Here is a 26,509-nt window from a genome sequence, read left to right as displayed (position 1 = left end):
TTTCAAATGAATATTCTTTGAATACTGGTTTGTAACTTTATAGGTTTTCAGCAGAGTAGAGCAGCTTCTTCTCAAGAAGGGAAGATATCAGGGGCTTTAATGAAAATATTTTGTACTATGTCTCCCTAAGTCAGAGTTACCTCACCATTTGTGACTGACTTGAGTTTTCTTTTCCTAAGTAGGCTAGCCTTTTGTTTTTAGTAATTTTAAGGGTTTATTTCTGATAAGGTTTTATTTGTTTCATGAAATGTCTTAAAATTTCATTTGGAAACAAAGGCAATGCTGAAAAAAATTACCCATGTTTGTAGTAATCTCATAGGAATCATCTATGTAGATTCTGAGAAAAATTTTTCACTTGCTATTCCCATGAATTCCTATGAATAGCAAGTTTGGTTCTGTTTAGTAGTATTTTTATTTTAACAATATAACTTCCTTGACTTGTGTTAAGCTTGCTTGTCTCATCTCAGTTGGTTTTGTTTATCTTGTCTCAATAGTTTATTCTCTCAGGCGTGATGTTATATTACCATCTCAGTTTCCTCTGCAGTATCTTTATTTTTACTTTTTAACTAAGTTTAGTGCTTATGGAAGTTGAGAGGGAGGTCTATATCCAGGTACAAGGGGAAAAGCCATATATCTGCATGCACCTTTGCAGTAAACCAACTATTTGTTCTTATGTTGCCTACATGAAATAATTTTCAAACAACTAAAGCCTTAGAGTCCTAGTTAAGAAAAACTTTTGTGTCATAGAATTCTTTGCCCCAATGCCTGCCAACATGGAATTTTAATTTTATTCAACTTGTCCATGAATTTCTAACTTTGGCTCTTAAAAATATACCATCCTTATTGCTATTGCCATCTTATCAAGGATTTTCTAGGCATCTCATCTATATGGATATACACAAGGATATCCTTCCCTCATCACAGGTTATGCAGTGAAGAAAGCAAATACAGTAAAAATTTCCATTCATCTTCTCATTCTGTTCTTATTAGTAGTTCTGATTTGATCAGAGAACATCAGTCCTTTTAGTGTTACTGTCTTGTCCAAATATTCATCCAAAAATGACTTTCCTAGCTCCTGTAATCTTCAGAGGCTGTTCATTAAGTTTAGACTTCCCTTGTAAATCATGTAAGTTTCATGGCCTTCCATAATTTTTTCTTTTGTTTCTTTGGGGTTCACTGATTCCCACCATGCACAGCCATTTCACAGCTGCTGTCATCAGCTGCTCTCCCTTAGTGTGATTTATTTTTAATAATATCCTTTTTTGCTCAATTTTGATAACCATTCATCTCAATAAATTCCTCATAATGTTTAGTTCTTCCTTGAGTTTTACTTTTTAAACCACTGAGTAGGAACAAGAAAATAACACAAGCAGTGACAGAAAAGCAAGTATAAAACTACCAAAATGAAGCCCTGCAATCCTATCTGATGATTGGAGTGGAGGTGAAGAGTCAGAGAACATTCTAGAAAAAAAGAAAAAATCTAAACAGAACATTATTCCAGAAGGGAAGAACATATAGTCAATAAACTATGAGTAAAATAAGGTCATAGAAGAAAATAACCAGAAGAAAAATACTGGCTTTTAGATGTTTAGCAATTTTAATAATTAGAGTTAATAATATTTATTGAGAGTTTCTCATGTGCTAGGAATGTGCCAAGTAACTTTCATTCATTATTTTATTTATTCACTTATTTCTTACTACAAATCTATGAGGAGAAGTATTCTTATTATTTCCTCCATTTAACAAAAATGAAAACTGAGGCTTAGATAGTAAGTGATTTGCTCAAGGTCTCGTAGCTGGGAATGTGGAGCCAGAATAGAAACTCAGGTGCACTCTTAACCTTTGTCCTGTAGTACCTTTCAAGTCACAACCTTTAAAAAACAAATATGCGCCTAAGTCTGGTTTAACTATTCTATATAAGAGCCTACAAAAGACCTCAAGTCAGTTTATTCTTGCCTTATTCCTTCAGTGTCATAAGAGTTTGAAACATTTCATAGTAGAGCATAGTTCAGGTTTTGAAAATGAATCTTTCCTCAGATTTGCTAGTTTCATTCTCAGTAGTAGTGGGAAGTCACTTTTTTCTTAACTATAGATAACAGCTGATTGATGTTAGGAAAAATATTCTGGAGTATTTTGATATGATATATTTTGAGTAAATGTAAAATAAATGAATAAATGTCCACATTTTACATAGTGAATTTAAGCATTGATTCTTAGATAATTTGAGACGTTTCCATTAAGTTATTTCTTGGCAACTGCTGGTTAAATTTTAAACTAATATATTAAGTTCTGATAACTGGCACTCTAAGAATATCTGATAAATTTTATGTGTTGGGTAAATTTAAGATAAGGTGACCTCTTTCAATGTGTGATAGTTTCATGATATGTAATCTATTCCTCAGGGTAAAAACATCATCTTTCTTAAGGTTGAAGGAATAGTAGCCACAATGAAATCTAGTCTGGGCCCCATATATCTGCTGTATACAGTGGTCAGAGCCAGCAAGTCAGTAAATTCAGAAATTGAACAGCCTGGAACCAGAAGCAAGAGAATCATACTGCCTTGAGTTGGAGAGTTTATACAAATTATTTGATCCAGAGATTTTTTTCCTATTTCTTTAAACAACAGAACCCTCTTTTCTAAATAAATTTCATTAGAATCTCTACATGTGAAATAATAAGAGTAGCATTTTATTAAAATAAACTCATTTTATAAGTCCAAATTATTAATCATGTTAAATATTATAGACTCAATCAATAAGAATATAATGGTAAATATAAAAGAAATGGCAACTTGGAATTAGATTATTATACTGGCTTAAGAATTCAGTGTATTTTTGTATGAGGAATGGAGTACTATACAGTGTTAAGAAAATCATGAGACACAGTTTAGTTGCATATAGTAGCAAGTTTTTTTGCTTTGTTTTCTTTTTTTTAAACAGTTTACCTTCCAATTACAAAGCATTAATTTAAGCCCTGTGTGAAAAATAGTTAACCTTATTGTATATATTTATTGTACATATAATGTAACATCACATTAGTCTTTTAAAAATTTATATAATACATTTAAATTTGCATGTTATTTTTATCACAATTGTACATTGATTCAAATATGTATTTTTAATTCACATTTAAATTAAATATTTAATTGCTCAATTATCTCTTTGTAAGCTTGAGAACCATGAAGCATAGTTTGAAAACCACTAATTTGCTTCAAATATTTAGGAAGTAACTTTTTCTCTCTCTCTCTGTCCCTCTATTATTTAAGGACAATTTGACCCTTTGGAAATGCTTTATTTTGTGAGTGTTAGGGTTTTTTGGTTACTTTTTTAATAATTTCTTCAAATGGAGGTTAACTCCTGAAGAGCAAGAATCTCGTCTTTTTGTGTTGTTCTCTCCAAGAGCCTAACATCTACACACTGTGCGTAGACATAGCGTTTGGCCAAAGTCATTTAGTTACTGTCTATGTACACTAGAGAATTTGGAAAAGGAATCCAAATCTTAGTCTCAGTTCTCCTCCCGTCTACTACTCTATGTTCCTACTTCTGCTTCTGCATGATGTATTGATAGTAAAAGCAATCCAGTGAGTCCTCTGGGCTTCCAGTTTTCGAAGTTCCCAAGACAGGGCTGTACACTGATAAATAGTGGCTTCCAGAGTGTGGCGCTTTGAAAGAATAAGATTGACAGAGTAGTAGTACAAGGTTCGGGGCATAACCTTCTGATTAACTAGAGCAAGAGGAAGGAGAGAGAGAGGGCTTAGAAGTGGAGAAGGCGTGGGAAGGGTAGGTAAGTGCTAGAACAGAAGAAAAAGAATCATTTACATGGTAGAAGCTAGGTAATTCTGGCACCATTAGTGCCTGCTCTAGAAAGCTTTGAAGTGTACAAAAGAGTGACCAAAAATCAGAATTGACTGGGCCAGGAACAAAAAATCAAGTTCATGGGAGAATGTGGTACCAACCAAATTACATCAGAGCCAGAACTAGAAAAGCTTGTGTAGAACCTAGAATACTCCTCTGGTTTTGAGTGTCCAGGCAGGCCTGGCCATTAGGGAACTATCTGTTATGAAAGTCAAGCCTTACTGAGCCTACAACTCGATGAGCCAGTCAGGAAATGAAAGCCAATATAATATTTTCTGAATCCACAGATCCCAAACTAAGTCTGTTTTTATAAATGAGAAACATGTCCTACTAACTTATTTGGAAAAAATCATTTTTATAATATATGTGTTTATATAAAACCAATAAAATGTCTTGTATGCGTTAGAACATTTCACTTTTATGTCTGGTAGACCATTTACTTTACCTCCTCTTCAGTGTCATTTGGAACATTTACTTTATATTCTTTTTCATTCCTGTTGGAGCATTTATGTATGATTTGTTTGTTACTTTTATCGGTTGATCTTGCCCTCCCCATATGCTCATGTCTGACTGGCCTAGTTTCCCACATTCAGCATGTGATCTCTAGCCCTTCTTAAATATTAATTAGTGTAATTGAATTCCCTCCAGTATTTCTAACCTCAGGCACCTGAATCTCAGTGTTTTTGTTAGAACTGATTTGGGCATTTAAAGTCCAGCCTGCCTTCCCCATCTCCCATCCCCCAAACAACTTTTCTTGATTAGGTAAAGGTCAGGGGACCAGCCTGCCTCAGAGAAATTCTTCTTGAGAAAATAAAAGCATGATATATCACAACATAACTTCTCAGTTAAAGACTGAAAAATACAAAGATGTCTTGAATCTTTGGCAAAGAAAATCATCTGAAGTGAATAGAAAAAGGATGTAACTCTGTCTAGGTGCACAGCCAGAAGTGAAAAATAGGTTAGGCAGAGCATGCATAGGGATGAGTGCAAAGCCACACCTAACCATAGCCCCTTCTCCTCCTCCAGCACAGCCAGGCCCGAGGTCAGCCCCCTAAGTCCTCTCTACTCTTCTGGTTTGCCGACCCATCTCTGACCAGCATACCATCCCTGGATGCAGTCCATGATTACACGTAAAGACTCTGTTCCTTGGAAGGACACAGGAAAAAAGGAAACAGAGGAGAGCCTAGAAATAGGGCTAGAGAGCCAGAAGCTAGTAAGTGGATTTGTTAATAAGGTCAGTTACTGCCATTCATATCTGAGGAGAAGAGAAAAAAATGTTAGGCAATTGGAGATAGATATAAAAAATGTTCTGATTTTTAGAAAATATAAGAAGGCAGTTTATAAGGACAAATAGCTTGATGTTAGTTCTGAGCAAACGCCTAGAATGCATTATTAAAACAATAAAGCATGAAACAGTGGTTTATGATCTCTGGAAAGAAGTGGTGCTTGCTAGAAACCAAAATGGCTTCAGTGAAAGCATGTCTACAATATACAATCTGATCTTGCCTGGGTTAGATGTACAGATAGATTAGTAACTAATCTAAGTACAGACAGAGTAGTAACTGGTTGAATGGCCACACTATTAGCTACAAACAAATAGCTCAGTATTATAGTGGAAGAAATTCCTATGGCATATTTCAGGAATAGCCTCAGCCTTATCTTGACCACCATTTTTTTTAATGACTTGTATGAACTCTTGTTCATCAGAGTTGCAGATGACATGAATTTGAATATATAGGAAAGTTGTTGGATGAAGCAGTCAAGTTCCAAACACATCATGAAGGACTGGAATGATGTGCTACATCTAACCAGATAAAAATTTTTAAATGGATAAATGCAAAATTTTGTCTTTATATTTTCAAAAGACTGCTTATGAATGATACAGGGGAGATATGGCTTAACAGTCCAGTACAAGAAATCGGAACAAATAGGAACATTCTCAGGAGTAAGTTTCCAGTATGGCAGGGAAATGAAACATATGATATGAGGAATCGTGAAGGGAACTGGGATTGTTTGGAAATTCACAAGGAAGGAATATGATAACTATATTCTGGTGTGTTCAGGACTGTCACAAAGAAGATGAATTATATTGTTTTCTGTGACTCCAAGTAGAACACAAGCCAGTGGTGAAACATACAAAAATAAAATATTCAGGTCATTATAAAAACTAACTTTTTAAACACCCTTACGTGCTCAAAGGTAGAAAACACAGACAAGGAGGGAAAAAAATATTGGTGTGGAGGACAGACTTAGGTTAAATCTTGGTTGTGCCCCTTACCCATTATGTCTCTTAGGACATTTCTCAAATCTCCCACAATCTGTTTCTGTACCTGTAAAGTAGATATAATCAAGTTCTACCTTGCAAGTTGTTGTGAAAACCTCCAGTTGCTCTAACAAAATATCACACACTGTGTGGCTTAAACAACAGAAATTTGTTTCTTGGTTTTGGAGGCCGGAAGTCCAGAATGAAGGTGTTGGCAGGGTTGGTTCCTCATGAGGCCTCTCTCCTTGGCCTGCAGATGACTTCCTTCTCACTATATCTCTTCACATGGCCTTTTCTCTACATGCACTCATCCTGTATGACTCTTCCTCTTTTTCTAAGGACAACAGTCCTATTGGATTAGAACACCACCCTTGTGACCTTATTTAACCTTAAATACTGCTTTAAAGGCCCTGTGTCCAAATATAGTCACATTGTGGGGTTAGGGCTTCACATATGAAGTAGCGGTGGAGTGTGGGGAGAGGGGGCATAGTCAGCTTACAACAGTCCCTAATATCAACAAATACTAATTCTGTAAGGTCAAGGTGTTTAAGCAAAGACAGCTGCGTTACAGGGATGTTTATAGGATGTTCGAGCCTTAGACAGATGATTGTGATATATAATTTTAATGAAGTCCAACAACAATATTCTGCCATTATAAAAATAAAATTCCTAGTACAGCAACAATTGTGAAATTCTGCAATTCTATGAAAATTCTCAATGGCAAGATAGTAGTTCAGTACATATAGCAATCTTCTTTCAATAAATGTCTTTGTTTAATACTCAAAAATTCAATCTAATTTCACAAATCTTTACTCATACTCTAGACTTCCATTCACCTCTGCAGCCCAAATTCCCAGGATACCTTCTGGGTGAAACCTCTGCCTCTTTTGTAGGAAGACATTGCTTTGCCAAAGCTTTAAATGCTCTAACTCAGAAGTTGTGCATACATGAGTGGAGGGAGACTGTAACTAAGGTCTTAAAACACAAAACAGACAAACTGTACAAGAAAATGCACATAAAAAGTAAAAATAAAAAGTGATACGGTCATTTGGTCAGGAGGTTTCAAAGTCTGAATCTGTAGCTATGAGACAGAACAAGGAATGGATGACTTATTTTGTTCATATACCCTCTGCTGTTATCCCTCATTTTAATATGCATACGTACTCGCCACTTTTTTAGATAATGGTAATTTAAAGTTGAGCCCATGCTGGAACCTAGCCTTTGAGATTGGTTAGTCTTTTGTTTTTTCTTTCTTGTCTTGAATATTTTGGTGGAAATGGAGCTGTGTTGTCTCTTGTGTCTGTGGGTAGTTGGAGTAACTTTTAGAAGTTGCTGTTCTAAACCAATGAAATAATACATTCTCTCTTTTTTTCTCTTGACATATTAAATAATATTATAAAGATGCACATCTTCTCAACGAATGTAAACCTTTTTCATCAGGCTAACTGAAAACAAACAAAAACCCTGAAACTAGTAGTGGTTATAGCATTTGGCAATTGAACACGCCTCCTCTTGAGAGGGCCAGTTACTATAGCTAGACATGTACAAGTAAAGTCAAGTCTGTGGTTTGGTGGCAAAGCAGGGCATCTTATCTGCATTCAAGGCCTAGCTCTGCCGTTTGTGACCTTGGGCAGGTTTCAGATTCTCTGAGCCTATTTCATGTTACATAAAACTCTGTATGTGGGATTCTTTTCAAGTCTGCATAGAGTTTGACCCAGTGTAGGTGTTTAGTAAAGATTAATTTATTTCCTTCTTCTCTGATCCTTAATTCTCTCATTTTCTGATGGGTATAATATTAATACTTTCCCTACTTACCTATCCCACAAGATTGTTGAGACAATCAAGTAATATGATGTTTGTGAAAGTGCTTTATAAACTATAAGACACTACACAAATGCTATTTCTTTCTTCTTATGAGTGGATGGGGATGCTTAACTAGAAATGGAATTGGGACCAGACAGGAATTAATGTTGATACTGTTTCCTAAGAGACGTTAGAGGCCTCATGTTGTTGTCTGTTTAAATTGCCTGAACTGATCTGTAAAATGAAGATTCTTAACAACAGGTATTAAAGTTTATTGTCTATTTTTCTGTGATACTTTCCAGGGAGTATAGGAAAGATTTTTTTCCTTTCAATTTTCTTTCCCCTGTATTATTGGGCTGCCGTCTGTTCTTGAAAATACTGAGACAAATTCTTATCTTTTGTAACTATGGGGATCTGGGCCCATGGTGCTTACTATCATTATTTCTGTTGTACTTGTGGTAATTGTTGTTATTATTATTAATTATACTTTGTAATTATATAGTTTCTTATTTTAAGGAAAGATAAATGGCTAGGAAATAAACAAGCTGCTGTTACTGAGAGATTTTTGGAGATTCAAACATTTTAAATCCACTTTTGACTTTTTTCCACAAAGACTTCTACATGAATCTTAAAACACAAATTTTTTTTTTTTTTGCTCTGCCATTGAAAATAAAGTACTGACTTGTGTGATAGTGCCCTTGGAGTCATGTGTGAGAAAATAGTCTCCCAAAGCATTTCATTTCCTCTTTCTGCCTTCTGAAATATTTCTTAAAGTATAGTCACTGCATAGCAGAAGTTTGGTTTGGAGAAAGATTTTAAAGCAGGAGGTAGAGATGCTTAAACAGTGACACAGGTGTAAGTTAAGAGGTCTTCTTCCACTCGCTCATTCCTGGGTGTCTGTTAAAGAAAAGGAAAAGGTGAATGAGGGCAAGTTGAAAACAGTTTGTGGGTTATGGAGCAGGATGTTAAGTGTAACTCAAGGACAAAATGTCCAGCACAAATTGATAGGGGCTCTTTGTAATAAAAAGTCCACCCACCTTCTCCAATCTCTTGGCTCTATTACTCTCAATTCTTGAAAATCCTTAATGCTGATTAAGTCTTCTCTAAAGTTTCCAGGCTGGTTGGCCTGGGTTCCTTTGGATCAGGGGCTCCTCATTCCCACAGTTAAGGACCTGAACCCAAAAGAGGAGATTAGGAGATCAAAGTAAGCACTTTTCTCCGTAAGTCTTCATGTAGGTTTTTCTATGACCTGGCATGAAAGGGGATGAAATTTTATAGGAAATAAAGAGGACTTTCAGTTATTGAATTATTTTTTTTTTTTTATTTTAAGGAAAAACCTCTTCCATCCACTCTGTCTTATCATCTTCTAAAGCAGTGGTTCACAGCAGTCCCACAGCATTGTCACCAGGAATAGGTTGTAACACAAACTCTTGGGCCTCACCCCAACCTATTGAATCAGAAACTTTGAGGTGGAGTACAGCAATTAGTGTTTGAACAATCCTTCCATGTGATTCTGGCACATACTTTAATTTGAGAACTGCTGTTCTAAAGAGATGTTGAATTGCACTGGGAAAATATGTGAGCAATTAAAAATTCTACCAGAAAGCCAAAATTGGCTTTTGAAATTCAAAACTGTCTATTGTTTTACCCCAAATTATCCTTCACAGTTTTATCCTAAACAGTTTAACAGATCCTAAACAATTCTTACCTCTGACCTTCAGCTCTTATCACCACTCACCTACACCCCCAGCTTAAAATGATCTTTGTCCTTCTGTCTAGCCAAATCTTATTTATTCTGAGTTATCCAATTCAAATACCATTCCCTGCAAGAGCTTTACCAGTCATGCCAACATTCTCTTTATTTGAGATTTCTGTTGCCCTCAATGTCTGTCCCATTCATTTAAGTCTTACCTGTGACAGATCTCATCTAATAAATTGTCAGTTATTACAATGAACAACAGCTTGAATTTATTCATTTTAGGTCAGAATTTAGTTAGATGGATATAAGTTATGCCCAAATATAAAATATTCATAGAGTGTGATTATGTTCAGAGTAGTTTAGGTCATTTCAGTACACACTTCGGTCAGGACAACCATCTCAAAGAAGTACTGTGCCTGAGTTTCTGAGATCTTAAGTAGCTTACTCCAGATCACAAAATACGTATTAAAAAGACTTTTACTTGGAGAGGGGTGTAGCTCAAGTGGTAGAGCACATGCTTAGCATGCTTGAGGTCCTAGGTTCAATCCCCAGTGCCTCATCTAAAAATAAGTGAATCCAATTACTTCCCCTCACCAAAGAATTTTTTTAATTAAAAAAAAAGACATAACTTGATCATTAGGTTCTATTATCCTGTAATGTTGATAAACTTTTTTCATATTGGCATCTTTTTCTTCCCTGCTTAACTATATGCTCATTTTGCCATTAGAGATCATAATTTTCTTGTTGTCTTGTTCAATAACTTTTAGAATATAGGAAGTTAATGCATATCTGTTAGCATATTATATTACAGACTAAACACAGTCCTGGAATTTGTCTCATTGTCCTTTCCTTGGGAAAATCCTGAAAGTGAAAATGTTTACACTTTCCCCTTAGGTCCAGAAGAGTCTCTACTTATAGATTGAGTATCTTCATTTTAGCAGATCGTTTTATCAATTGCATGTAAAGTATTCAGCTTATAATTGTGCATTGATTTTCATCATCAATTTTGATTAATACATTTCAAAACATTTTATTCTACGTGCTTTAAAGGAGGAAATAGCTACTTTTGTTTACTTAAAGAATTTACCAATTTTCAGAAAGTTACTTTATTATTTTACAAAAGAAAAAGATGAGTTGATAATGAATCTGACCCATGACTGTATACTTACATGTACCTAGTGGTGATGAAAAAATTGAAGTTAATATTAGTGGCTAAATGATAATTATTCAGGAAGTATATTTGATGGAAAAAATAGGTTTTTTACTCTGAACATAATCATACTCTATGAACATTTTATATTTGGGCATAACTTAAATCCATCTAACTAAATTCTGACCTAAGGAGCAGAAAGCACGGCCTCTTCCAAGTCAGGCCACACTGTGGCTTTGGGGAGGATAAATGTTTGGCTAATTTCTATTCCATTATAACTGTTTTATCAACCTTGACCCTGAGTCAGAACCACCTGAATGGTTCCTAAGGTGAATACTCCTGGACTCCATTCCTAAATACTGCATCAGAATCTTTGGGATCAGAGTCCAGCAATTTACATTTTTAACAGTCACTGCCAGGTGATGCTTATGCACAAAAAAATTTGGAAGTCATTCCTATTCAGATTCATTCTTTTTTCCCTGGTGGACTAAGTCTTCCAGGAAACTGATCTGTGTCTCCAGACTGACTGTTTTTGGGCTTGGATGCTCAGCGACAACCTTTAGCAAATACTGTATTTGCCTTCAACAGATATTTAGTTCTGATACTTCTGTTTTCCAGGCGCTCTTATCTAAATTAATCAATATAAAATCTAAATAGCTCTGAGATAAGTATTCTTGGGCCCATTTTAGAGATGTGATCATTGAGGCTTAGAGAAGTAAATACCTTTCTTTTTTTTTTTTTTAAATACCTTTCTTAAGGCCACCCAACTAGTAATTGAATTCAGTTTGACTTCAGAATGTATGTTCTTAAATTCTAAAAGAAGTTTTAGTCAGAATTTGAAATAATATTTTTTCAATCCTGGCTTTTTCTAAAAAGACAGCTGAATAGTAAAGAGTATTAAAGCAGATCACAGCTAATTCCAAGTTTGTGTCCAAACTCTGAGATTTTATGATGTTAGTCAATAGTCAAATTATATGGCTGACAGCTATAGTATTATTGTGTGATGAGCTCAGTCAGTAAATCATCACATTCAATGTTACCAGATGGATCAATGGAAACACTGTCAACATAATCCTGTCTGTTTTATAGTCCACCTTGTCTTCCATTGCCCTTAAGAGACCTGATATGTATTTTTCTATACAAATGTTAGTTGACTAAGCTTTTTATAATTTTACTAAGAAATTCTCCACAACAGTATCAGGCTTCATTTCCCTTAACAATGTCCTGTTTTGGTAAGTCTTTCGCAGGTACAGCTGCTATGCCGTATAGCTGATTCAATGGTTCTCAATCCCAGCAGCATTTTCAAATCACCTATTAACTTTTAAAAATATACAGATGTTTGAGTCTAACTCAGAAATACTGAATTATTGGGTCTGGAGTAGCGGCAAGATGGCTTATTGTTTACAAAGCCTCACAGGTGTTTCTATAGGCATTCAGGATTGAGAATCACTGATACAACTCATTATTCCATAAAGAACTTAGGAGTACCATATACATTAAATGAGCAATTGAAGGAAGCAAAATATCTTCATAAATTCTACAATGAGTCCACTGAAGTAAAAGAGGAACCTGTGAGCAGCTTGAGAAGCTATTGCCTGGGCCACCCAAATATTCAGATTTGAGTCTCACTTAATGAAAAGGCAAGAAATAAGAAGCCATTAGAGCATGGTACTAAGTGGAATTATGGGAAACCACTTATAAAATGCTGTGGGGTTTGGAAGGATCTGGTCTTTTCAATAGACATTTTTGTAATAGAAAACAGGGTAATGGAAATCCCGGCATATTTGAATCTATCTGCATTTCCTTCAGATAAAAATAAAATAAAAGGAAAGGGTGTAACCCTCTAAATGTATCTTGATCTGATATTATTTTGCCAGTTAGACAGGTATGCGGCCACCAGTCAGCTCGACTCAGGGCTAGCTATCAAATCAGAGCTCGCTCTTCATATCTCAGCACTAATCGAGATGATAAAGAGCTACCTTTCGATTAATCCTGCTCTGAACTTTAGACGAAAGATACTGCAGTTTAATTACGGAGTGAAATTCACTTTGTCTGATCTGCCTATCTTTGCTGTAATGTCATAATATAATCAGCATCACCCCAATCTGAAACACAGGGCTGTGAAGTCCAAGGACCTGTGTGATTGGAAGGAATAAAATGATGCTCAAACAACAAGCAGCCGCAGTGCAGTAATTATTCAAGCCTTGTTTTCATCTGTATGTCATTCTCCCATTGGCTTGTCATGACAGCAGCTGAGAAAAAGATGGAAGAGAGCGTGATTGAAAAGGATATTGACCTGCTGGAATCAGACTAGGTGTGGGAGGGAAGAGCCAAGCTGTATAAAATCTTAAGGCTAATTAAACTTGGTTTTTCTTTAATATATATCCCACTGCCGGTTACTGATCCCACAAGTCCAAGCTAAACCATTCAGCTGATATGTCTCCCTGCAATTAAAATCTCCCCTTCAGTTGAAACTCCGGTTTTCTCTTCTCTGAAAATAATTTACTTTTCTTTTAAAACTGGCAATTACTTGGCAGATTTTTTTTTTTGTATAAGTCTCAATGTAATTTTTGTAAATTAAACTCAATAAAAGAAGAGCATTGCAGATTTTCTGTCAGAGATAATGGCCTTTGGGGGCATCCTTTCTAGGTTTTCATAGACCCAATGCAAGTAAGTACTGAATCCAGAAAGATACCTGGCTTTCCCATGAATTATTACCCCCATATTATACAAAATGTTTAAAGTAACTTTGCCCTATAGTTGGAAACTTGCTGAGCCAGGATTTGAACCACAATTTGACTGACTCTGGCTCATACTATTTTGACTCTACTACCCTCCCTCCCTTTATTCTGAGTTATTTGTTATTAATATCCCTCCAATGATTCATTTAACACACTATTTCGAGCATCTCCTATATACCAAGCACTGAGTTATACTCCACATATTCATTAGTGAAACTAGGAAGGAAGAATCAGCCAGTGTCTATCTTCAAAGTTTTTTTTTTAAGTTTGGTAGTTCAGTTGCTTTTTTGACTTTTATGGTAGATTGACATTTTAAATACAAAAAGCAATTGGACCATTAAGAACAAATATAAAATATGAAATCCAGATCTTTATTTGCCTGTTTCTATTCATAGTGTTAACATTCTACTCATCACCCCAAAATCTCAGAAACAAGATTATCAAGAATCTTAGGGTCTCATGATTCATATTTAGTCAACCAATCATCACATTCTGTCAGATCTTGTCATATAGAATCCACCATGAAGACCCCTAAACCTACCTAACCAGTAAGCATAGAGGTTAAGCAGGCAGGCTCTAGAGTCAGATGATCTGGGATTTGAATCCTGTTTTGTCACTTATTAACTGTGTGAACTTGAGAAAGTTGCTTAATCCTCATCTGTAAAATAGAAACAATGTTACTTGCCTTTTGGGGTTGGCATGCAGATTAAATGACTTAATCTATGTAAAGCACAAGAACAGTGCCTGGCACATAGTAGAGATTTACTAAATATTTGTTACCACTTCCTCCTTCATAATGTCTTTAGGACATTCCATTTTTCTTTCCTTTTCTACTAACACTACTAAATATTACCTGGGTTACTGCAATGGACTCTCTCTCTCTCAATACCTCTAGGCTCTCTGTTTCTGCCCACTATTCTCAATTATTTATACTAAATATTAGAATATCATTGTGATGTGCCAGTGCCCTACTTACAAACCTTTAGTGGACCTCTGTTGCCCACAAAATAAAGTGGATTACTCAGCCCAATATTCAAGGACCTCCTTCACATTCCAGGCTCAACCTATCTTTTCAACATCATTTCCTATTACAACTACAGCTAACTTGTTTATTTGCTGCTCCCAAATATATCTTTCAATTTTCTGCTCCATGACTTTTCTCATGCCCTTCATGTAACCTGCGTCTTCTTATCACTTCCCAAATCTCACACATTTTTCAAAGTTCAGCTAGATTGCTTTATTGTAGTGAAGATTTGCATTGTCAGCCTAAACATTAGGGATGGTTTTCTCTAAATTCAGATATTCTATTTTGAATACCTGAATTGCTTTGTATTATAATTATTTTTGGACATTATCTCAAAAACTCAATGTTAAGTACCTCAGGCACAGGTCAGTGTCTCAGTACATGTCATCGTTTGCCCAGTGGCATCCGAAGAAACTCAAACATAGTAACTATTACAATTAATATATGCCAAATGAATAAGTGGTCTGAATTTAGAGTTTCTTCCTTGCTCTAGCCACTTTTTGTTTCCCACAGATCACTCTGAATCTTTCCCTTTACTCCTAGTGCTTCTCTGTAATTCCTTTTGAATAGTTTGAAACCTCTCCCTCCTCGGTTCCCCTCCTCTGACCACTTACTTTTAAAGTCTTTTCCCTCCACAGTCATCATGCTGTCACCTCCCTCCTTAGGTTCATATGGATCGCCAGGATGCTAATGGGCCCTGGTTCCTCTGCTCAAGTTCATTCTGTACCAGCTACACCAATGCTAGAGGAGCAGTATTGCTTATCTATAGGACAGAGATGATAGAACCTGCTCTTTCTACTTTTTGGAGTTGTCAGGAAAGCGAAAGCTTACTTGTGTGGAAGGATTTTTGTAAACTGTAAAAGGCTCTGCAAGTACAAGGTGTAGGCTATAGTGTCTAAGTATTTTCTGATAAGCATGTGTTCATGTATTAAATATTTAATTAAAGGTATCAAAATAAGGTCTAATGTGCTGTATCGTATTTCTTGAATCTAAATAAGATATACATGTGTATCTAAGGATGGTTCCTTCGACGTTCATGTCTCTTCCCCTTTTTCCATCTAGTCTCGGCCCTCTCATGAGCAATTCACATTATTCGGTGTCACTCTTTCCATCTACAGGGCAAATGGGAGTCTGCCTTAAAAGATCTTCACTGGGAAGATTTACTTTTTTTTTTTTCATGATTTTTTAAAAAATCAGCATGCAGGATTGATCTTAGACTGACAGGAAGAATCTTAATAGTTTGTAACCATTTCTGAAACAGCATTAAAAATAAATCAACTTTATCCTATACCACAGATATCAAGATTGTGCAAATTATCTGGCCATGTGGATTTTCTTGAAATTTTTGAGTCAAAAACTTAACCAAAGTCAATAGTTACAGTGTTGCTGTTCAGACGTCAGTCTACTGCCTAGATTCAGTTTTTTCATAGGTAGATGTTTCTATTTATCCGGGGGTAAATTTGATGGACAGTTTGATGATGGCTTGGAACTTGAAGTCACAATCCCTAGCAACCCAGTACTGCAGGAAAACATTTCAGCTTTGTTTTCTTCTTGCTATTAAATGGAACAGGGCAAGCAGGTTAGTCTTCATTCCACTGTTTCTGGTGGGAGAATGCTCCACATGAGATTCCGTGCTGGCTGGCAGTGTGGGCCAGCCAGCCTTATAGTGGATAGCTTACCTATGTTGATTTTTTTTAAGTGACCATATTCTTGACACTTTGATAATAAAAGATACCTTTATTAACCCTGAATTCCTGTGGACATTACCAGTGGATTCATATTCCCATGAATTTTCTTTCCCCTAAGTTCTGACCTCTTTGCTGTAAGTTTTGAGATTTTGATGATAAGCAGTAGGTGTCTTCCAGGCTCCTTTCTTGCTTTGCCCCTCCTTTGCCCCCATTCCTCCAAACCATCCAGCTGCCCCCAAAATACGCCCTTGCCTTGTCACACTCTTCCACAGGAAACTGATATGACAGAGGCAGCAAAATTTTTACTCCTTCTACTGGCCTTTTGGCTCCTCCTGCTTATTTGGAGTTTTGAGTTAAATTTTTCAAGTTAATATTTAACTCATGAGATAACTGTTTACAAAACTGTTGGTTGATAATCAAGGATTTTTCCCTGGATTAATATAGTTAAAGTTTAACTTAGTGGAACAACACATAAAAAATAAATATATATGTATATAATTAAATAAAAGTATTAGCTCTGGGAATTCTGCTGATATGTTCTCATGGGTCAAAATGAGATATTTGTTCTAGTCTAGATAAAAGAAGACCTTGATCATGGGTCTGGCAGGCTGACTTTGTGGAAGAATTTAAGCAGAAAGGGAAGCCAGCGTTTACTCGCAGGTGGCAGGTGGTAAGCAAATAATGGGAATAGCCCTATTTTTCTTAGGAAAATGCTCTTTATTCATATTCCTGGTAATATCGCATTCTAAAGAAGTTGTCGGGATCTCTCCAAATAGTATATTTGGATAATTTGGGGTTTTGATCAGCTCTGTGCTATCTTATGATATTTTATCATGTCATGACTTTATATGTTACATCATCGTCAAAACTTGGAGTCAGACATGGGATGAGAAATCACTCTGTTCAAGTACTGCCCTCCAGCTATATCTGTAAGTCAAAAAGGACTGTTTCTTTTCCTTAGACAAACTCAAGCTCGATCTGGCAATTACTAGAGTGTATCTTTAAAGAAATCTTCAGGCTTTTACTAGGATTCAGGGGTACAGCCTAGCACTGAAACCATATTCGTGTTACTTGGTTTACTTGGTTTTCATCCTTACTTATTGCAATGTAGACCTCAAGGAAAATTGTTAGAAGAAACTGGGTGTATTAATTAAGTGAATCTGGGAGAACTATGAATTGTTGCAAATATGTGAATTTCAAGTTCAATATGAAGGTCTCTGAAATTCTGGGCCATTGAAGACACTCAATGTCCTGATATGTTTTGCCCATATGTAAAACTTTGTCCATTTGACAAGTTTCTAGGTAAAAGATCATTTATGGATATTCAAAAGTTAGTTTCTAATAACTTTAGCTGCAAGAATAAACAAGCTTCAAGCCAAACCAAGAACTAGATTTTCTGCTCTATTAATGCATTTCAAAGTCATAAAGCCACACATTGAAAACCTAGATATCTCACAAGCCCCTTCTGAGTGTTGATTATTTTGCTAAATATGCTGTGTTTATCTCAAATCAGAAGTAACTTGAGGCTGAATTACTAGCAACAGATTTCAAATTTGATGAGACAAATAGGTTTTAAGTGCACAATAAGGTGGTAGGAAAAACTGGGAGGAGAGATGTCCCAGAAGATAGCCACAGTGTTCTAAGTAAGAGGAAGTGATTAATCGTATTAAATTACTGCTGAAAAGATGAAGAAGATGCAAATAAAAATGGGACCATCAGATCTGGCAACAGCAGGTATGGTAGAATACAATGAAGAAAAGTCTCATTGGAATAGGTTGAGGAAAGCATAGTAAGTGAAGATATGGTAATAGCTAATATAGATAATTCTTTCAATAAATTTTGCTATGAAAGAAAGATAAATGGGAAGCAACTGGGGAGAGACTTGGGATCAAGAGCATATCATCAAGATTTGCAAAGTATGGTAGTTTTTTGTCTCATTTTGTGTTTTGCATTTGTTTAATTTGCTTCTCCAGTTGGGGAAAAATAAAACATGAACAAGAATCAAAATCTCAAATCTAGGTAAAAAGAAATAAGGAAAAAGGGCAAATCCTGGTAAAATGTAAAAGGTATTAGTTAATATTCAACAGATCTGGATTCTAGTTCAAATTCTAGCAGCTATTGGCACCATGACCCTAAATAACATTTCTGTGACTATCAGTCTAGTTATTTATTGATAACATCTTAGGCCCACTTATAATATTCTAATTCTATGAAGGAAAAAATATTAGACATAGTTCAGAAATCTCTCTGTAGTGGAAATTAATCATATCATTTTTAACCAGTTCCAAAGCCTTTTATTATTCAAAAGCACACACATCTTGTTAGTTAACCCTCACAAGACTGCTATGATGTAAGTGGTTATATTGGTTTATTTAGCAGAGAAAGAAATCAAGGCTCTGAAAGATTAAGTCACTGGCAAAATCATACAATGTGCCAACAGCCGAGGCAGGGCTTAAACCCAGATTTTCAGAATATAAGTCAAAGATTCTTCCTACTGTGTAGTACCCTCCCTCTGCTTGTCCTCGTAGGCTTTTTTGTTGTTGTTTTGTTTTGTTTCTTCCCCTCACTTTTCAGTAAATACCCTTTTCCACTTCTGGTCCAAGTTCCCATTATTTTTCTTTCTTCCCATTCCACTTTCCCTAGGACTTTCTGGGAATGTCCACCTCCCTAAATATCTGACTTTCTTCTTAAAACAGAACCAAATGCACAGGCTTGGGGGTCTCTATTAAGTGCATAGGGAGAACAATTCCACACCAAAACATTTTACTAGTCTAGTGAGCTTGTGTTTCAAACGGCCCATGGAAGATCAACGCTCTGACCACAATGGCCAGGGTTAGCAGTGGAAACTACTTCATAATATCTTGTCATTTGGGCATCTAAGCTTTTAAAACCAGAGAATGGAAAGGGAAGAGCCAGAAAGTGGGAGATGGGAAGTAGGAGAAGAGATGTGGTACAGAGGGTACAAGTGCTGCTTAGTGTAGGCCCTGCAGACCAAAAGTTATTGTGTTTCTAACACTATTGATTTTTTCAGCAGCTGATATTTCAATCTAGGTGCAGTGTGTCTGTGAGTCTACGCACACTGTCAAGAAGAAATATGATAGTGTCTTAAAAGATTAATAATATCGCTGGTCCTCTGGAGGCCTGTCTTAATTCACTGGCCTGTTCCCTGGCATGTACTGTAATTTATCTAGTCTGATTTGAATAGCAAATGGCAATCGGCTGCCATTAGGGAAATGGGCATCATTCTTATTGATCCAGCATGGGCTGGATTTTATTTAAGGAGAACTGCAAAATGTTATTACCTTTAGGAAGAGAAACTGAAAAGGGAGCTTTTCCCTTGTGTATTTTGGAAGGGTTCTACCTTAAAAAGGGGGGACTGGAGTGTGGATTTAGGAGAACAGAGGGAGATGATGATCCTATTGTGTGAACAGGGACATGTACAGACTGTTTTCAGCATAATTGTTTACCAGCAGGAAAGATGCTCATGATTATGAGAAAGAGGCTGTGGGCCTCTGAGGTTAGACCATTGGAGAGCTAGTCAGATCTGACCTGTTTCATTGTCCAACTTTGTGAAAAGCTCCGAGCTGCACAGAATCCACTTGTCAGTCTGTAAAATGGGCTAAGAAAAAAAAATCTACTGGTCATGTATAAGGTTTATTTAGTGTTTGCTTCACATCCTGAGAGCCATGGTTAAAAGGGTGCTGGGGAATAAAACAGAAAAATCAAAGAGGGCCTTTTGCACATTGGGGGTTGTGGTTTCAATATTTATTATTGCTCTTCACTTAGATCTCTTGAAGGGACATGTTATGCGCTGGGTGAAGCATGACGAACTAGCCTCATAATTCTCATTAAGCATAATGGGCATCTCTCAGGTTAATATTGAATATATTGACTTTAATGTTCACCTATTAGTGGCAAATCTAAGCCTGCACTTATACCTTGCTTTACAGAATCAAGGAAAGCTGCCAGCATTAAGGTAGCACATGTGGGAGACAGCCAGACCCTGTCTGCATACCCACTGCCTTTGCCACAGGGACGGAGGCTGAACATGCCATTCCACTCAGAGCTTGTTGGAGATGTGCTATGAAGAAACACACACATACCCTATCTCTAACCTTCCTTAGCAGCCCCAGGAAGGGAAAAGGGTATGAGAAAGGTGGTGAGAGGAAATACTCATTTCTACTGAAATTCTTCTCCATTCCACCTCGGGTTGTTATGGAAAGAAACGATAATGTGCTACAGGAAATGGCCAAGTATAAAAGCAATAAAATAAATTGAAAATGACTTTGTTTTTTCTGAGCAGCAGTAATTGCTATATGTTGTGATGTTTGCATAAGGAATTAGTTAATGTGTAGCAGAATGGCATGTGATACTTTTTATTTGCCTGATGACTATAGTCTCTGAGTGAATGACTTATTAAGGTTAATAAAGAAAAATTTGCTTGTGACTTGTAATGATCCAATTGCTAGAATTTAGCATCCCCTTATGCATTGTTGCCTAAAGGGGAGAAGGAAAAAAACCCACACACATTAATGGCCGACTGGCTATGATTTTTTATAGTGGTGTGAGAACAAACAATGTCTTCTAAATTGTTGGTCTGTCTATCTTTCTGCCTGCCTGGGCAGGAACGTTATGGCTTTCTTAATTCTCCTGTGTGATTTATCATCCTAAATTCATTGTTTTGCATAACTCTGCTCAAAATGAAGAAATGTCATTATTTTGCAGCGAAAAAGTTGTCATTTGCATAATGCCTGCCATTAATTATTGTGAGACTAATGCAGTTGTTGATATTTTTAGGGCACAGTGGTACAGCCTGCACCTTGTGTAATGTCATTCTGAAAACATTGGTAGTTAATAGGTGCCACAACATTGCACAAATGGAAAAGAAGATGATGAAGAAGAAGGGGACACAATGGAACAGGCTGTGATCTTTATTTAGCTTTTTTTTTCTTCCTGAAATGCTTGGTGAGGAAAGACTATAAAAGGAAGCGCGAATAGAGCAGGGAGCTGTGACATCCAAGAGAACAAAGGGATTGAAAAACAGAGGTTTTCTGTTTAGGCTGAATTAGTTTAACCTGGGATCTAGCCAGTTTAATGGAGGAAGTCCTGTCTCCTCGGTTTTGGCTTACCTACTTAACCAAAGCCCTGAACAGAATGCAGGGTTGTGCTTCCTTAAACCATCAATTAGGATAAGGGTTTGCTCTGAAGCACGCTCGTCTCGTGGAAGAATTCTCATAACTGGGCACTTAGTCCAAGTTAAAAGGACACACCACAGTTTCACGGAGGAGAGCTGAAGACTATGATTTTCAGGTTCTGATTAATCAGTCTTCCGTACTGCACTTATTTCGACATTTGTATCTAGAGCCCATAGCTTTTCTCTCCTGCAAAAACCAGAGGAATGCTGTAGCATATTAGGGTGACAGTTTTTTTTTTTCCTCTGTATCTTGCAATAGAACTAACTTTTGCATCTGATTTTGTAGGGCAAGAGCCTACCAAGGCTTTCTATTTCACAGGTAAATGAAAGTCAGTTATAAAAATTCGATCAGAGATGAAACTCATTACACTGAGTCTGGGAGGCATAAATATTACAAATGTTACAAATGTAGGTAACTGTTGATCTTCTTAGGCATGGGAGCTTAAAAAAAAACACACTCACATCAAACAGAATTTTTTCCCTAATTTCACTCTTTCGTGGGTATTATAAATTTAGATATTTCTTCTTTATCATTAAATGTAAAAGACACAAAAGAAATGGAGCCTCAAAAGTAGATCTAGTTGCTAAGACTGACCAGAGATATTTAGAAGATAGTGCCCTTCAGTATTTAAAACTGGACATTATAAACTCTTGGGAAAATGCCATATTTTTCAGACCTCAGTTCAGATTGTGATGGCTATTGTGTGCCAAAGATTGACTACTCTTTTGGAGCCTCCTTAAAGCAAGATGATGCTTGTAAGAGGGCCATAGAATCGGAGGAGACCACCAGGGTCTGTCCCAGTTTGTCATAATAAATTCCTCAGCAGAATTGGGGCTGGGATAGTTTTGTAGATCTCACCTTGGATTATGGAACTTAATCTGCATGTGTTCAGTTCTGAGGTATGTAGAAAACATGCATACTGAGTTAGGAAAATTTTAATTCCCCACAGTGACATCACCATCATAAATTAGCACATTTGGGGGTGTAAAAAACAGATGAGCCCGTGCATCAATCGAGACCAGTCTCCATTGCTGCTTCTCACTTCCCTCTTTCTTCTGAGGAAAAGGAAATTGTCCTAACACCCAAATTAATATCCTCTGATTATAATAAAATCAATACAAGCATACAGTTTTAAAATATAAGCAAGAGGGCCAACATAGGGGGAAAAGGAAAGAAAATGAAAGAAGGGATTTGCACTTCATATAGTATACCAGGACAAGTCTAATTTTTAATCCTCTTCTGTTTGTAGCCTCGAAATGCCTACTTATCTGTGTTATACTCTATAGCTGTATATAAATCCTCCATTTAGATATATATGAAATCTGATCATTAAATTAGCAAGCTATATTGTGATGAGGGTGATCAGGTTCACCTTCGCTAGCCCAGAATTTTTCCTGTTTTATCATTGACAATGCCACATCCTAAGAATCTCCTCGGTCTCAGGCAAACCAAAGCAGGTGGTACCCTAACCATGATGGATACTCTCAAAGCATATTGACTTAATGGTTGTATTATATATTTCATCTTATATTTGAAAAGGCTTTCACATTTAGTAAACAGACTGCTATTAGAAACCCCCTTTTTTTAAACATCCATTTGCTAAAGCATTTTACCTAACTATACGAGACAGATGAGTAAAGAGGTGTAGATTTTCATGCATTGAGTGTCTAGCACTTTGATCAGCAATATTCTGAAAAGTAGCAGTCTCATAGTAAATAATCAGCATCAGCTCTGATCCTCTGTGTTCAGGAAATAATTTTAAAGCTCAAGTCTTCCATAGAAACAGGGTAGGAATCCATATGTTAGTTGGCATGATTTTCATCACCTAACATCTGATAATCATGTCAGACTGGCATTCTTTAATACTCACTGATTCCTGCCAGGACTTTGAACTTCTTTATCCTTTGCTTTGGAGTTTTTCTCCTTTTACAGCCAGACTGTGCTAAGAACTGGGGATGCAAGATAGGTAAGACATAGTTCTTCACAATGAGTTTTTCGATCTAATCTATGAAGGGAAAAAAAAAAAAACTGCAGTAATGAATTTTATATATCCTTTGTCTAACTGGGGCAATTGCTTTATTCACTGAGATTAGTTAACACTATCACAAAGCTTAGAAATAGAGGAAAAGCACTTAAATTATGTTGTGTGTTTCATGGATCAGTTTGTTCATTTGTTTAATAAACATTACTGAAGCTCTTCTATCTACTCAGCAATGTTCTGAATTCTTTTGGACACAAAGAGGAGCTATACTTGGTACTTTTACAGATAAAAGGATGCCTCACTTCCCCTCCAGACTGGAAACTCCTCAGGCACAAGACTACACATCAGCCTTTCATGCCAGTCTAAATCACCAGGATCAGTTGGGCTGGGAAAACCTTCCCCTTTGTAAACTCTGAGGTATTATTTTTAGGTAACTATCTAGTTTGACTTTACTTCTCCCAAGAACTGTATTCTAAGACCTGAGCTGTAGCATGTAAGCGGGTGCCCAGTTTGGCCTGTGCAGTCAGACGGAAAGAACAGTGGCCTCTGGGACAATCTGGAACAGCCACTACATCATGCAGAATAAAGATCTTCCATTTAAAGTTGATGTGGCTGGGATGAGATTGATAAGTACTGGAGCACTTTATCCATCCACTTATTCATTCAGTCACTTACAGTCTACCAACCACCTTTAATGTTTCAGGCATAGTTCTAGTAACTGAAAATATAGTGAGAAATTAAACAAAGTCTCCTATAAAACTTATTTTGGAGTGAAAGGAGAGAAAGCCAATAATTAAATAAACAATAAGTGTTTATTTAATGATAAGATCTGGGAAAAAATAATGCAATGTAAGGGGGTAGAAAAGAGGGGTAAATAATGGAGAAAGTGCTGTTTGAAATAAGGTAAGTAGAAGACATCTCACTGAGCAGGAGACATCTGAGCAAAGATTTAAATAATGAAAAGGAACTCAGCATGGGATGGTCAGGAGGAAAAGGGTTGGGGGTGGACGGAACAGATATTGTAGAGTAAGATCACCTTTTTTGTTAATTTTTTTTTCTGGCAGGGAGGAGGTAATTAGGTTTATTTGTTTATTTTTAGAGGAGGTACTGGGGCTTGAACCCAGGACCTCATGCATGCCAAGCATGCGCTCTACCACTTGAGCTATCTCCTCTCCCTAAGTAAGAACAATTTTATTCCAGGAAGAACATGGTAACAACTGACAGGAAGTCAAAAGAGGGTTTTTTTAAAAGGCTATGTGATCTGATTCATAAATAAAAGAGATCTCTGGCTACTCTGTGGGAATAAACTAAAGGGGGCAGGCATGGAGCTAGAAGACCAGTTAGGACTTATTGTGGTAGCTGAGTATGAGATGGGCCATGGCAGTGGAAGGAATGAGAAGTGATTCAGTTCTGAATAGTTTGGTGGTAATTTGAAGGCAGTTGCTGAGGGGCTTTATGTGGTGTAGATTAGAAAGAAAACCATGAAGTGTGATGAGTCTCAGGTGTTTGGCCTGAGCAACTAGATGAATAGTAGTGTCATTAACTCCACGGACTTGTGTGCTATGGGGATATGGAAGAAAGGGCAGGTTTGGGAGCAGAGATCATTATGAGTTAATTTGGGGACATGTTGACTTTGAAATGCTTATCAAAGTGAAACTCAGTAGGCAATTCAATACATAACTCAGGGACTCAAAGGAGGAATTAGGGCTGGAGGTGCAAACTCTTCCCCACTTCCTTTTGTTTTTTTGTTTTTGTTTTTTTTTTTTTCACTTATACATAAGTATTTCCTTTGGAATGTAAGTATGGAGTGCAAGAAATGGACACTGAGCACTTTCTGGAGGTATATATGCAGACCCTGTTATTTGATGATGAATATACAGATGTTACTTTCTTTCATTCTGCTGTCTTTTGAAAGTCCTGCATGTGTACAGCAAAGAGGTACAACAAAACTATGTGAACACTTCCTGAGGATACATGTGGTTTATGATCTCACTGGGATATAAGACAAACAGAAATTATTATCTCCATAATGATCTAAGACAGAGGGGAAAACCCATTTTCTGTAGTTTATTAATGTGAGTGAAATTAGTGTGAGTTAGAAGGGAGGTAAAACTTGAACCCAGTTTTGGAACTGGGGAAGATTTTAATAGGCAGTAAGGAGCAGGCATGGCTTTCCACATAGGGAGATGTCAGGAGCAGATGTAGAAAGACATGGTTAACTTTGTTTTTAGAGAGAAGAAAGGATGGAGAACTAGGAGATTAGGAGCAGAATTTTTGTGTTTGTGAAGTTAAGGGAGATGAATTTATAATGGTTGAACTTACCCAGTCACATTGATCCTCATCTGTAGAGTATTTCACAATCACTTTTGGAGCTTAAAAATATGGATGCCTGGGTATCACTTCCTGGAAATTCTGACTTCACAGGTCTTGGAAGTGTCCTGCCATTCGTATTTTTCACAGGGAGCTTCTTCCAGACACATCTCCTCCCTAAAACTGTGATTTTTAACTAGAATTAATAGTCCTGCTGGACTCAGAGAGAGAGCTGTCTCCAGTCTTCATTCTAGCATGGGCTCCTAAGCTGGCTCTTTTTGTTTCAAAATGTTTATTTCTCTACTTGCACAAAAGTTGAAGTTTGTAGCTTTCTCTGTCTTTAGTTTATGCTATAGGCATAAGTTGTGGTTTTATTTTCTCTCCTTGTTGATCTACATTACTTCTGGAAGATATTTGGAGGGATCAAATTTAGTTTGCTGCCATCATCCAGTGGGAACCCAGATTGGTTTCAGGAGTAACTCCCTGCCTGCAAATTGGTTTCAAGAGTAACTCTCTGCCTTTATAAGTGGTTGCTACACTGCTGTATATCTTGGGCACCTAAATTTATAATCCCATAGACTCAACGTACAAACTTGTGATGCTTCACTTTATCTATTTGAAATTGCCCTGATGAGATTAAAAACTTGGGTTATTAAGAAGTCTGTGTTTTGGATTCTAAAGAAACCTCTAAATTTGGATGTCAGATGTTATTGTACACACGGTACAATTAAGAAATTCTAAGGAGAGGTTCTGCGGAGATCATTCCAGATCCAGGGCTGCTCCAGGAGCCTTTGTGGCAGG

The 26,509-nt window shown here is 36.7% G+C and overlaps 1 protein-coding gene across 23 annotated transcripts in view; it reads left to right on the top strand.

The window, feature by feature from the left end:
• ZBTB20 (zinc finger and BTB domain containing 20) overlaps nucleotides 1-26,509 on the top strand; it is a 758,837-nt gene that overhangs the window by 370,715 nt on the left and 361,613 nt on the right. For 2 of the 23 annotated variants that reach the window (XM_032479591.1, XM_032479605.1), the window contains exon 1: nucleotides 16,767-16,892. The exons of 19 other annotated variants lie outside the window; for them this stretch is intronic. The gene's annotated coding sequence lies outside the window, so the exon portion shown is untranslated. Of the gene's footprint in view, nucleotides 1-16,766; nucleotides 16,893-16,943; nucleotides 17,152-26,240; nucleotides 26,252-26,509 lie in introns of those variants that run through there. 2 more of the 23 variants (XM_032479610.1, XM_032479584.1) reach the window with 2 other exon arrangements.

Source organism: Camelus ferus, chromosome 1, assembly GCF_009834535.1.
Source record: "Camelus ferus isolate YT-003-E chromosome 1, BCGSAC_Cfer_1.0, whole genome shotgun sequence".
NCBI lineage: Eukaryota > Metazoa > Chordata > Mammalia > Artiodactyla > Camelidae > Camelus > Camelus ferus.
Note: the sequence above shows the minus strand (reverse complement) of the source record. Positions and strands in the feature narration are given on the sequence as shown.